The 12,617-nt window shown below is 44.5% G+C and overlaps 2 protein-coding genes across 3 annotated transcripts in view; one reads left to right on the forward strand and one right to left on the reverse strand.

Moving 5' to 3' along the window:
* The window catches only part of LOC139766667 (DNA repair protein REV1-like), a 195,615-nt gene that overhangs the window by 163,621 nt on the left and 19,377 nt on the right, over positions 1-12,617 (reverse strand). The window lies entirely within an intron of this gene.
* The window catches only part of LOC139766670 (coactosin-like protein), a 55,612-nt gene that overhangs the window by 14,892 nt on the left and 28,103 nt on the right, over positions 1-12,617 (forward strand). The gene's annotated exons all lie outside the window — the stretch shown is intronic.

Below are 12,617 nucleotides of genomic sequence, written 5' to 3' on the forward strand. Positions count from 1 at the left end.
CTCACTCTCTGATCCATTACGTGTTGCTGCCCAAGCTCACCACCTTGCCTGGATCATGTAGCATTTTCTCACGTTTTATGAAGCACCGCCAGTAATGTTGCCTGGCAAGGGCAGCGGGTCATCTCGTTCCTCCTCATAACTCATATTTTCCTCTCTCTCTCTCTCTCTCTCTCTCTCTCTCTCTCTCTCTCTCTCTCTCTCTCTCTCTCTCTCTCTTCTCTCTCTCTCGCCGGTAGTTAGGTCAGGCTCTCCAGCCATAATACTCGACAGTACCATAACTGCATCAGCTTCACGAAATGTTTTCCAAGTCCTTCGTATATCCTGACGTTATCTGGCGTGTGTACATACGCAGGCGACCTGTATCTTACGTATCATTACTGTATTATGTGTACGTATGTAGGAATAACTCACCTCATTTTTTATTTGTTTCTCGTACAGTTTTTATCATATTTTTTTGTTCACGATCTTCACTTACTGTTACCTCACTTGGCTTGTGACCCCATTCGTGTACTGACTGCTCTCTTACGACACAAGTATGTATTTCTTCACCTTTTTTTCTTTCTGCCTCTCTGCTTGCTTACAGTTTTCTTCTTGTGGTTTTTCTAGTTGATCGGCTCCTACCCTCTACTGCAAGAACTGTTCACACCGTCGCCAGGAAATCTGTACGCCTACGTCTCTCTATGAGCGGGGTTGACCAGACTGGGGACGCACATGTCCAATACATGCTTGAGCGCGGCAGTAAAACCCTTGAGCACGATGGTATGACCCTTAAGCACGACGGTACAACCCTTGAGCATGAGTGTACGACCCTTAGGCATGAGGGTATGACCCTTGAGCAAGACGGTATGACCCTTGAGCACAGTACGACCCTTGAGCACGACGGTATGACCCTTGAGCACGACGATGCGACCCTTGAGCACAACGGTATGACCCTTGAGCACGACGATGCGATCCTTGAGCACAACGATACGACCCTTGAGCACGACGATGCGATCCTTGAGTACAGCGGTATGACCCTTAAACACAACGGTACGACCTTTGAGCACGACGGTATGACCCTTGAGCACGACGATGCGACCCTTGAGCACAACGGTATGACCCTTGAGCACGACGATGCGATCCTTGAGTACAGCGGTATGACCCTTAAGCACAACGGTACGACCTTTGAGCACGACGGTATGACCCTTAAGCACGACTATATGACCCATGAACATGAAGGCACGTCCCTTGAACACCCAGGTACAACCTTTAGGTACATCTTGCTCAAGATTTACCGTAGTACTCGAGACATGATGTATGTAATTTTTTTCAATCCTTACACATGTGTGCATGTGAGCGTAAGATTGTGTGCGTTTGGGTGTACATTTATTCCTGTATATGAAGGTGGGTGTGTAATAATAATAAATGGTAACGGTTGTGACCAAAAAAAGCAGCTCAAGGCTGAAAAGTTAACGAGAAAATACACACCTGTAAAAACAGTGGGGCAATAACACTGGTGTATATGTGTGTGTGTGTGTGTGTGTGTGAATTTAACCGTCCATACATAAACAGTGCAGGTTACACATGTTGTTTACGGTGCTGGAGGTGTAGCTGTTCTTGTAACGGTCTGGACGGGCTCGGACGGTGTCGCTGCGGGTGTGGTGCCGAACTGCAGGCGGCTTGCAGCTCTAAGGGGAGGAGGGATATCTCCTTCTGGCGGGCAGGTGACGGTGACTTTTCCCGAAGTGTTGGACGAAGTCCAAGTGATGGTTGGAGAAAGTTGGGAGGACCAGTGCGTTGAGCTCCTCTTAATAAGGGGGGGGGGGGGGGGTGGAAGGGGGTTGTATGAGGGATCGCGGATGAACACATATGCCCCTTTTCTCCACATTTTCCTAACAGTCCTTGTTGTGCAGTGGGCAGCGAGGGAGACCAGGCGGGGTAGACACAGGTAAGTTTGGGAGAGAGAAATTTTTTTTTTTTAGAATTTCTAGAGTTAGGTCAGGGGGGGTCCTGTCCATCTTGAGTCGAGGAAGAAAGTAGAGATGATAATTGGAGGACCTGATGATGGTAGTGACGTGTTCCTTCCACCTTAGCCTATTGTTCAGAGAGACACCAAGCTGTGTGTGTGTGTGTGTGTGTGTGTGTGTGTGTGTGTGTGTGTGTATATGTGTGTGTGTGTGTGTGTGTGTGTGTGTGTGTGTGTGTGTGTCTGGCAGCCCAGGGCTGTGGGATGTGGGCTCCGGTGCAGGTGAAGGTGGCGGCAGGTTTGGTCGGCCGCCGGGAGGTGGTGATGGGTCCAGAGAGAGAGAGTGGTCCCTGTGACACCGTTATGGCCGCCTCCCACCTGATAACTGCAGGCTGCTGCACCTCGTCCCTCTCTTCTTCCGACCCTCGTCCCACTTTACAGATGCTCCTCATCCCCATACTCTGCTGCCCCTGTTTGTCCTAGGTTTTGCCACACAGTGTTCTTTGGTTTGCTGCCCGGTTTTCCAGTGCTTTGCTGCCGCTGACCTTCTATTGCCCTGATCCCTCTTTTCTACTGCCTCTGTGATCCATTGGTCTGCTGCCCAATGTGCGTGAGAGCTCTTGTGTAAGACGAGTGAAGGGGGCGACTGGTATGGCCTAGTCCTGTACTATCTGGCCAGGGTGTGATCGAGACGCGACGGCCGTCGTTGTCAGTGGTCTGTGTCATCTCGGAGCGTCTTGGTCGTCCTTGACAAAGGTCTGCGTCGTCTTAAGAGCGTCTAGGTCGTCCTTGTCAAAGGTCTACGCTGTCTTAGATCGTCTTGGTCGTCCTTGTCAATGGTCTGTGGCGTGTCAGGGCATCTTGGTTGCCCTCGTCAGTGGTCTCTGGTTTAAGTCTGCTCGACACCAGCTCCTTTACCTTCTCAGTGAAGGACTGATGCTGCTTCAGTGTATGATTTAGTTACGAAAAAGCTCTGTGTATAATACCATCTTTTGCAGCTATTACATTTCTGGTATTGAACACTTGCCAATAAACCGTTAATTTGCTCTGGAGGGAAAACAAGTACTGTTGGAAAATATACAAATCTGGTTAAGAGTTAAGAGTTGTACAAGAAAATAATATCAGAACAGCGAACTTACTTACTAAGTGTAAAGAGAGGTTATATAGCCTATTGACTGGATACAAGGGTGGGGGGAGGGGCTTCAGTCCAGCTCTTTAACTCGTCTCATTCAAGTGTTTTTATGGCCATACTCTTACACGTTTGTCCAGTGTTCATAATGTCTTATACACGCCATATGTGTATGAGATGTTGGGTTTAACTGCTATCAACAACTAGAGATAACAGGCTAAGCAGAATCTATAACGCATGTCCTGCACAGTTGAAACTGTCGAACCTCTATGATGGGTGGTAAAGTATAAAACTGAAGACAAGTATTATACGCCTTGGTGTTCTAATTTGTGTGACGCTGCACCTGTTGTATCCGTGAAATACGAATTTTCCCGGTGGTTATTGAAGATCTCAAGACGCTTACTTCTGTGGGTAGAAACGTGTAGGCTATGCTACCACAGTGAGCAGTGACCAGGGAGGGAGGAAGAACCTGTGGGACGCTACAGGGTGGAGGATGGCGGGCGGGTCGGCTACAGCAGTCTAGCTAGCGCCCGGGGCCAACACCAGCCGATGAACCCGACCCACGGAGGCCCTGGTGCTCCAGCCCGGTCCTCCTGCTGCCCGTGGTCATGCTCACAAGATGGAGCAGCTGTTCCCGCACCGTCGCCGACACATACCGTTCAGTCTGCTGTGTTTAACTAGGACTGACCGAACAGCTGTGGCAACAGGAGCAGCAGCAGTATCGCTGGCGGCAGGGGAACACGTCCGTCATAAATATTGGTGCACATTGCTGTAAACAACATCGTCTCTCTCTTTAGTGTCACTTTGCCTCAGTGTATATATATATATATATATATATATATATATATATATATATATATATATAACAATTTTCATTAGTCCTCTTTGGTACATTTTATGTCAGGTCTCTCTGGCCTACGGAACTACTTCGTTCATGATAAAAACAAAGTGTAGTCATACGACGATGAACTTGTTCGGTCTAACCTTCAGTTACGTCTCCCAACAACTGCCGCTCTACAGCTGACACCCACAACCTGCTGTTTTACTTTATAAAATCTTAAATTATAAAAACATAAAAAAAAATAAGTGTAATTGCCATTCCGGTGTGTTCCAAATACATTCTTTTTTTTTTTAATTTGGTTTTAGTTCACCCCCATTGGATTGTGGATTTGTAGTGGTTTGTACAAGTGTGGTTGGTGAGGTGTGTGGACAGATGGTTCCTTGTGTGGCGGGTGTTGAGCCATGACTCACCTCTGGGTTCTACGGGGTGGAATTTAGACCCTCAGAAGATGTCATCTCTTCTTCCTCATCCTAGTAAACTATACGTATTCTTCTCTTTGCTGACGATATTCCAGACCCCCCCCCCTTCTTAATTTTCTTTTTAAAGTTATAAAGGAGCTTCTTGCAGGAACCAGAAGGAAGGACTTTGCTGGATGGGAAAAGTGACGAGGAAGTGAATATAAGAAGGAGAGGGAGGCGGGCTGACCCAGCTGGCTGGTGATGGCGTGTGTGGGTAGATTGCCCAGAGGCAGCAGGTGCAGGTACTACTACTGTTCTGGAGATGGATTTTTCGTTTATGCGAAAATCAACCTTCCCCACAGAAAATTTCGAAGTGCTCAATTATCAAAAAACCATTATTATTATTATTATTATTATTATTATTATTATTATTATTACTATTTCTACTACTACTACTACTACTACTACTACTACTACTAAAATTAATATTATTATGAAACTGGTATACTATTTATCACCATCATACATATACATAATGGACAGTGAGCCATTTCCGAGAAGACTGTTGGACTGAGGTTAACCCTAAGAGAGGACTAGCCAGGCTGGCGGCTGTCGCCACCCCTTGGAACTGCCGGCTGGTGTTAGGACAGACTTCACACAAAACTTTCAGGGGTAAGAACTCCATTTTTAGGATTACGGAGCTCATGTCTCTGCCATATCAACTTTTAACCAAAAGTGGAGTGTTTATTTTTTTTAATCACACGTGTCAAAAGAACAATGACAATTTACGGATAAAAGGATAATAAACATTTGGCACCTGCAGCATGGTATCCAATTACATTTACAAACGTCGACCATATTTTTACTGATTTACGATAAACCCAGGACGTCTCTCTGAGAGGGTCCTGGTGATACTGAAGAGCTTGGTTTACAGGGACTCTTGCAGCACCAAGGCTGTGCTACACTCAGTGACAGGGACAGAACCGACTCTCTTGAACCGATTTCTTGAACGTGACTGTACTGTTTCGCCAGCTAATTAAGATACAGCCATGCTAGACGTAACTCTTCACACGCAGTGTAACCTCAAGTAGGCGGACTCTGGTAACAGCCTTTCCACCCATACCACTTCTTAACTAGCCACCAATCCCTTAAGCAGAAATAAGATGCTTACTCCTGTCTCACACTTCAGAAACTTTGCTCACAGATCCCCCACCGCTACCAAATATATCACTGACAAAATATACTAAAATGACCAACAAGTAATAAACACCCGCCCTTCCAAACTCTGTCCTAAACTCCACCCCACTAGACATTCATTCACTTGTCAGAAGCAACACCCCAGACAAACACGAGTCAACTTCCCGTCTGTGTTCGGGACATCACCCTCCTTATAGCACCACAAACACCTTTTCAACATCTCCCAGGGCCCTTCATGCACTACCATAACCGAGAACACAACGCTACTCAGCTGCCCTGCACTCTCCGCACATACGCCCATACATAACTACATTCGGAGACTTATGATCCCGACCAGCGACGTGATCAGCTTCCTAAGCGCTGCAGGATCCGCAAAAAGACAGAAGGGACTCCTAAGGCATATATATATATATATATATATATATATATATATATATATATATATATATATATATATATATATATATATATATTTTTTTTTTTTTTTTTTATACTTTGTCGCTGTCTCCCGCGTTTGCGAGGTAGCGCAAGGAAACAGACGAAAGAAGTGGCCCAACCCCCCCCATACACATGTACATACACACGTCCACACACACAAATATACATACCTACACAGCTTTCCATGGTTTACCCCGGACGCTTCACATGCCTTGATTCAATCCACTGACAGCACGTCAACCCCTGTATACCACATCGCTCCAATTCACTCTATTCCTTGCCCTCCTTTCACCCTCCTGCATGTTCAGGCCCCGATCACACAAAATCTTTTTCACTCCATCTTTCCACCTCCAATTTGGTCTCCCTCTTCTCCTCGTTCCCTCCACCTCCGACACATATATCCTCTTGGTCAATCTTTCCTCACTCATTCTCTCCATGTGCCCAAACCATTTTAAAACACCCTCTTCTGCTCTCTCAACCACGCTCTTTTTATTTCCACACATCTCTCTTACCCTTACGTTACTTACTCGATCAAACCACCTCACACCACACATTGTCCTCAAACATCTCATTTCCAGCACATCCATCCTCCTGCGCACAACTCTATCCATAGCCCACGCCTCGCAACCATACAACATTGTTGGAACTACTATTCCTTCAAACATACCCATTTTTGCTTTCCGGGATAATGTTCTCGACTTCCACACATTTTTCAAGGCTCCCAAAATTTTCGCCCCCTCCCCCACCCTATGATCCACTTCCGCTTCCATGGTTCCATCCGCTGACAGATCCACTCCCAGATATCTAAAACACTTCACTTCCTCCAGTTTTTCACCATTCAAACTCACCTCCCAATTGACTTGACCCTCAACCCTACTGTACCTAATAACCTTGCTCTTATTCACATTTACTCTTAACTTTCTTCTTCCACACACTTTACCAAACTCCGTCACCAGCTTCTGCAGTTTCTCACATGAATCCGCCACCAGCGCTGTATCATCAGCGAACAACAACTGACTCACTTCCCAAGCTCTCTCATCCCCAACAGACTTCATACTTGCCCCTCTTTCCAAGACTCTTGCATTTACCTCCCTAACAACCCCATCCATAAACAAATTAAACAACCATGGAGACATCACACACCCCTGCCGCAAACCTACATTCACTGAGAACCAATCACTTTCCTCTCTTCCTACACGTACACATGCCTTACATCCTCGATAAAAACTTTTCACTGCTTCTAACAACTTGCCTCCCACACCATATATTCTTAATACCTTCCACAGAGCATCTCTATCAACTCTATCATATGCCTTCTCCAGATCCGTAAATGCTACATACAAATCCATTTGCTTTTCTAAGTATTTCTCACATACATTCTTCAAAGCAAACACCTGATCCACACATCCTCTACCACTTCTGAAACCACACTGCTCTTCCCCAATCTGATGCTCTGTACATGCCTTCACCCTTTCAATCAATACCCTCCCATATAATTTACCAGGAATACTCAACAAACTTATACCTCTGTAATTTGAGCACTCACTCTTATCCCCTTTGCCTTTGTACAATGGCACTATGCACGCATTCCGCCAATCCTCAGGCACCTCACCATGAGTCATACATACATTAAATAACCTTACCAACCAGTCAACAATACAGTCACCCCCTTTTTTAATAAATTCCACTGCAATACCATCCAAACCTGCTGCCTTGCCGGCTTTCATCTTCCGCAAAGCTTTTACTACCTCTTCTCTGTTTACCAAATCATTTTCCCTAACCCTCTCACTTTGCACACCACCTCGACCCAAACGTCCTATATCTGCTACTCTGTCATCAGACACATTCAACAAACCTTCAAAATACTCATTCCATCTCCTTCTCACATCACCACTACTTGTTATCACCTCCCCATTTACGCCCTTCACTGAAGTTCCCATTTGCTCCCTTGTCTTACGCACCCTATTTACCTCCTTCCAGAACATCTTTTTATTCTCCCTAAAATTTACTGATAGTCTCTCACCCCAACTCTCATTTGCCCTTTTTTTCACCTCTTGCACCTTTCTCTTGACCTCCTGTCTCTTTCTTTTATACTTCTCCCACTCAATTGCATTTTTTCCCTGCAAAAATCGTCCAAATGCCTCTCTCTTCTCTTTCACTAATACTCTTACTTCTTCATCCCACCACTCACTACCCTTTCTAAACAGCCCACCTCCCACTCTTCTCATGCCACAAGCATCTTTTGCGCAATCCATCACTGATTCCCTAAATACATCCCATTCCTCCCCCACTCCCCTTACTTCCATTGTTCTCACCTTTTTCCATTCTGTACACAGTCTCTCCTGATACTTCTTCACACAGGTCTCCTTCCCAAGCTCCCTTACTCTCACCACCTTCTTCACCCCAACATTCACTCTTCTTTTCTGAAAACCCATACTAATCTTCACCTTAGCCTCCACAAGATAATGATCAGACATCCCTCCAGTTGCACCTCTCAGCACATTGACATCCAAAAGTCTCTCTTTCGCACGCCTGTCAATTAACACGTAATCCAATAACGCTCTCTGGCCATCTCTCCTACTTACATAAGTATACTTATGTATATCTCGCTTTTTAAACCAGGTATTCCCAATCATCAGTCCTTTTATATATATATATATATATATATATATATATATATATATATATATATATATATATATATATATATAAATATATATATATATATATATATATATATATATATATATATATATATATATATATATATATATATATACCTTATTCATAAAAGTAAATGCAAAGTCTTATACCTTCTGATCACACCTCGAATGTGTGTGTGTGTGTGTGTGTGTGTGTGTGTGTGTGTGGAGGGAAGTAGGTGCAAGGTGACTTGAAGTTATCACTGCTTTGGATTTTTGGTTGAAAAAGGTTGAAAAAGTTAATCTTGAGGAGAGGATTTTGTTGAAACTAGCGAGGATTTTGAGAATTAGCACAACTTTCTGTTATGAAGGACTTACATTACAACGATAGGTTGTGAACTAGTGATTATATAAGGTTGCTGGAACCGTTATGTGCGTTATCCAGCCGCCACTAACATTTTGGACCACTTTTTAGTGACGGCTCTAAGGACATATTTTGTTAAACCCATATCTCGGCGGAAGTCCATCATTACATTACTCATGTGCCAGCAGGCACCCATCCTAAGGCTGTCGAGTGAACAGCGGGCAGTTTTCACTGTGCGCCAGGCGCTGCTTGTCCTCTCTTTGTGTTCGACAGTCTGCCTCATACAATGTGAGCAGTAATCGAGACCTTATTACCGCATTTTTCGTATTACATAAACGGAAGCAGTTTTACAAACCCTACTAAATATAGGTATCATCAGAGGAGGCAGTGATGCCATCTGTTGTGGTAAATCCGAACTACAGCTGTCAGTGGCAGCAGTTGTCAGCAGGCGAGCGGGCGTGGCAGCACCAGGCAACTCGGTCACATGTACACCACGGCCTCGTTCACCTACATACAAGTACAGTTTATTTCACAAAATGCACACCTCAGTAATACATCAAAACTTTCATCCGCTAGCAAAGACGTGCGGTCCACATTACAAACAGTTTCGGACGCTGTCATGCTAAAATCACCAGAAGAAGCGAGCATAGATATACCAGTCTTCACACATTCGTCAACAATGTCACTTACCAGAGCAGAGCCACTAAGCCCCCATGGTATCTGTCAACTGACAATACTGTATTACTGCTGTTATGGAGAATTTCGTCTCTTTCTGAACATACAAGGCGAGCTTTGTACTCGCCAGGATTCTGTTAGATTTTTTTTTTCGTTGGAGACCGTAAAATTATATTTTTCATCCTGGGAGTATATTATAAATTTATCCTTTTTTTCTCAATTACGTTATTCTTTACGACTTGAAGCTATTTTTTTTTCATTCGTTTATAGACAAATTCTGACATGCAGCCACTTGAGAGCTTTTCATCAGTTTTGAAGGAAATTTCTTTGAATTCTCAAGTGGAGAGTTAAAATCACGAGAGGCTTAACGGTAAGAGGCCATTGAGACAACAGAACAATAGCCCAAAAGAGTCGGTGTGTGAGCGGGTTCTGTGTAGCGTGTCGTCTGGGGTGTGGGAGTGGTCTGGTAATCCCAGCTAATACACTCTACACCCCAGCCCACCCCTCTCAACCTCGTTGTCGAATGTACCGTAGTAGGCCAGACACACCCTAGGAGTTTGGTGATGCATCCCCAGCACCATGATTTCACCCAGTGTTTCCCAGCCGAAATGCCGAATAAGTTGGAAAACCAAACTTAGCAGAGGTCGGCACATCCTAGTTTATTTTCCTTGCAACTTCAGTACCCACTGGACGTTCTGTACTGGCCTCCACCCACCCAAGGCCTTGTAACCTTCACCTACACTAACATTTAAATACTTTTATATAAATTCTGACAAATAAAGTCCTGAAACCCAAATTCAGCTACCAGAAACTAACCTAACCCTGTAACAAAGTGCAACCTAAATCAACTGTTTTACTTGCCTTTTTTGACCTTTAAAATATTTGTCTGGGCATTACAAAGACAGCATTTCTGTATTTGCTTTTCCCTGCTTCAGTTACCTGTCTAAACGAACCTGACCAGACCACTTTGGTATCTTTGGCTGTCACGTGACGATGACGAACAGATAGCGATTGGTGAAAGCCAAGGTGGCCTGCTTATATGGCGTTGGGAGTAGAGGGAAAGGAGGAAACGACTTCTCTGACCCACAAGCAGCAGACAGTCCAACAGGTCTGATCATGGCTCGAACCTGTCTCATTATCATGGATGTATTTCCAATTAACATCAGGGTAGAAATTAGGTCTTAAACATCAGTGCGGTTAAACATTTGAGAGGTTGAATGATCTTTCATATATTTCTCAGCTCGCTTTCCTTCCGGTTGCCCGTGATGAAGCCACTTTTCTCGTGTGCACACGACACAACACAGCTCGATAAACCTTGCTTCCTGAGTTCGTCAACTTGACTTACTTTTTGGTACAGTTCTCTATGCTTTGAGTCCACACCATCTGCGTTTGAAAACTTGGCGCTGCGCACAAGACGTACCATACAAGGGGATGGTAATTTGCATATTAACTTTGCTGTGTTTTTAAGTCACATCACAGTGGCTCGTTGTTGACAGTTGTATGTGGTAGTGGGCGTCCCCACTAAAGGCAGAGGAGAGGGGAGGGGAGAGTGGTAATGGCCTGAAGCATAGCGTGGGAGGACTTCATCATAATTCCTTGCCTTACGTAAGGCCGGATCGCGTCGCTTGAACGTCAGGGGGGAGGGCATGTTCCTGACGCCCATCCGCGGCTGACGTGCACGTGCTGATATCGCCACCCACGGCAGACTTACTCACCCTTGCTAACCACGACTGTCGTGTTCACACCCAACTACGGCTGACATGTTCACTACAGCCAACCACGGGCGAATTTCTCTCCCATCCAGCAACAGTGGTTACCATACGTGGCTGTTGTCTGACCAGTGAAATCAGGGTCAAATCCTATCATGCAAAATACGTGTAATCTCATATATCCATACTGATGTTTGGTCCAGATATTATCGAAGTACTTTAACTACCCTAGATACATGCAAAGTATCCTGACTTTGCAACAGATACTTGAGAAGGATCATAACCTCGCCTCACATACATAAAAAGTAACCTAATTTTGCCTATGATACTTGAGAAGTATCCTAACTTTATTCCAGATATATATCAAGTATCATAACTTTGCCCCAAACACTCGAGAAGGATACTTTGCCCCTCAAAATACTTGAAAAGTATCCAGACTTTGCCCCATGTACTTCAGATTCCTGAGAAGTATCCTAACTTTGCCCCATGTACTTGAGAAGTATTTTTAGTGCTCAGATGCCTTAGAAATATCCTAATTTTGTCCTAATACTTAAAAAGTATCCTAACTTTGCCCAGTGTCTGGACCGTCTGTGCATTTTGTATAATCTTTCCCGTCATCACCCACAGGATGGGTAGGAAATGTCAGTGAATTCCCTAAATGTTAAGGTTATCATGAAAATTTCCACACAGTTGTCGACACAGCCACAGCTTACTCTCAACCATGGCAGACCTGCATATCAGAATCCAACCAACCACGGCTGACATTCTCCTACCGACCATCGCTGAAGCTTGCTGCTGACACCCAACCATGACTATGGTTTGAATTTGAAACAATCAGGGCTGCAGCAAGTGGAACAACACTGTATTTCATGAACATCTGGCGTGGCTAGCTAGTGACACGTTAGTAATGCTGAGAAGCGAAAGAATGGTTAACGACAGAACAAACGCATATTAGAACCAATGTTGCGTTAAAACTTGCCAGTGTTAGGACTAGCCTACTACGAGCAGTCTTGCCTCAGAAGGTGAGGACGACTGGATCAGACATCTGTGAGAGGTTGTGAGTAATAGGATTTAAGTCGTGTTAGAACTAAAGCCGTGTTAGAAGTGACGAGGGTTAGGATTAGAGTCATGTTAGAAGATAGTGTGAAGACTAGTGTCGTGTTAAAGGTAGGTAGCGTTAGGAATAGTGTCATGTTAGAACTAAGGAAATCCCGGATTAGCCAAATGTTTACAATGGTGAATGTTAGGACCAATAGAGTGTTAGGAATAGTGAGTTAGC

Source organism: Panulirus ornatus, chromosome 58 (genome assembly GCF_036320965.1).
Source record: "Panulirus ornatus isolate Po-2019 chromosome 58, ASM3632096v1, whole genome shotgun sequence".
Taxonomy (NCBI): Eukaryota; Metazoa; Arthropoda; class Malacostraca; order Decapoda; family Palinuridae; genus Panulirus; species Panulirus ornatus.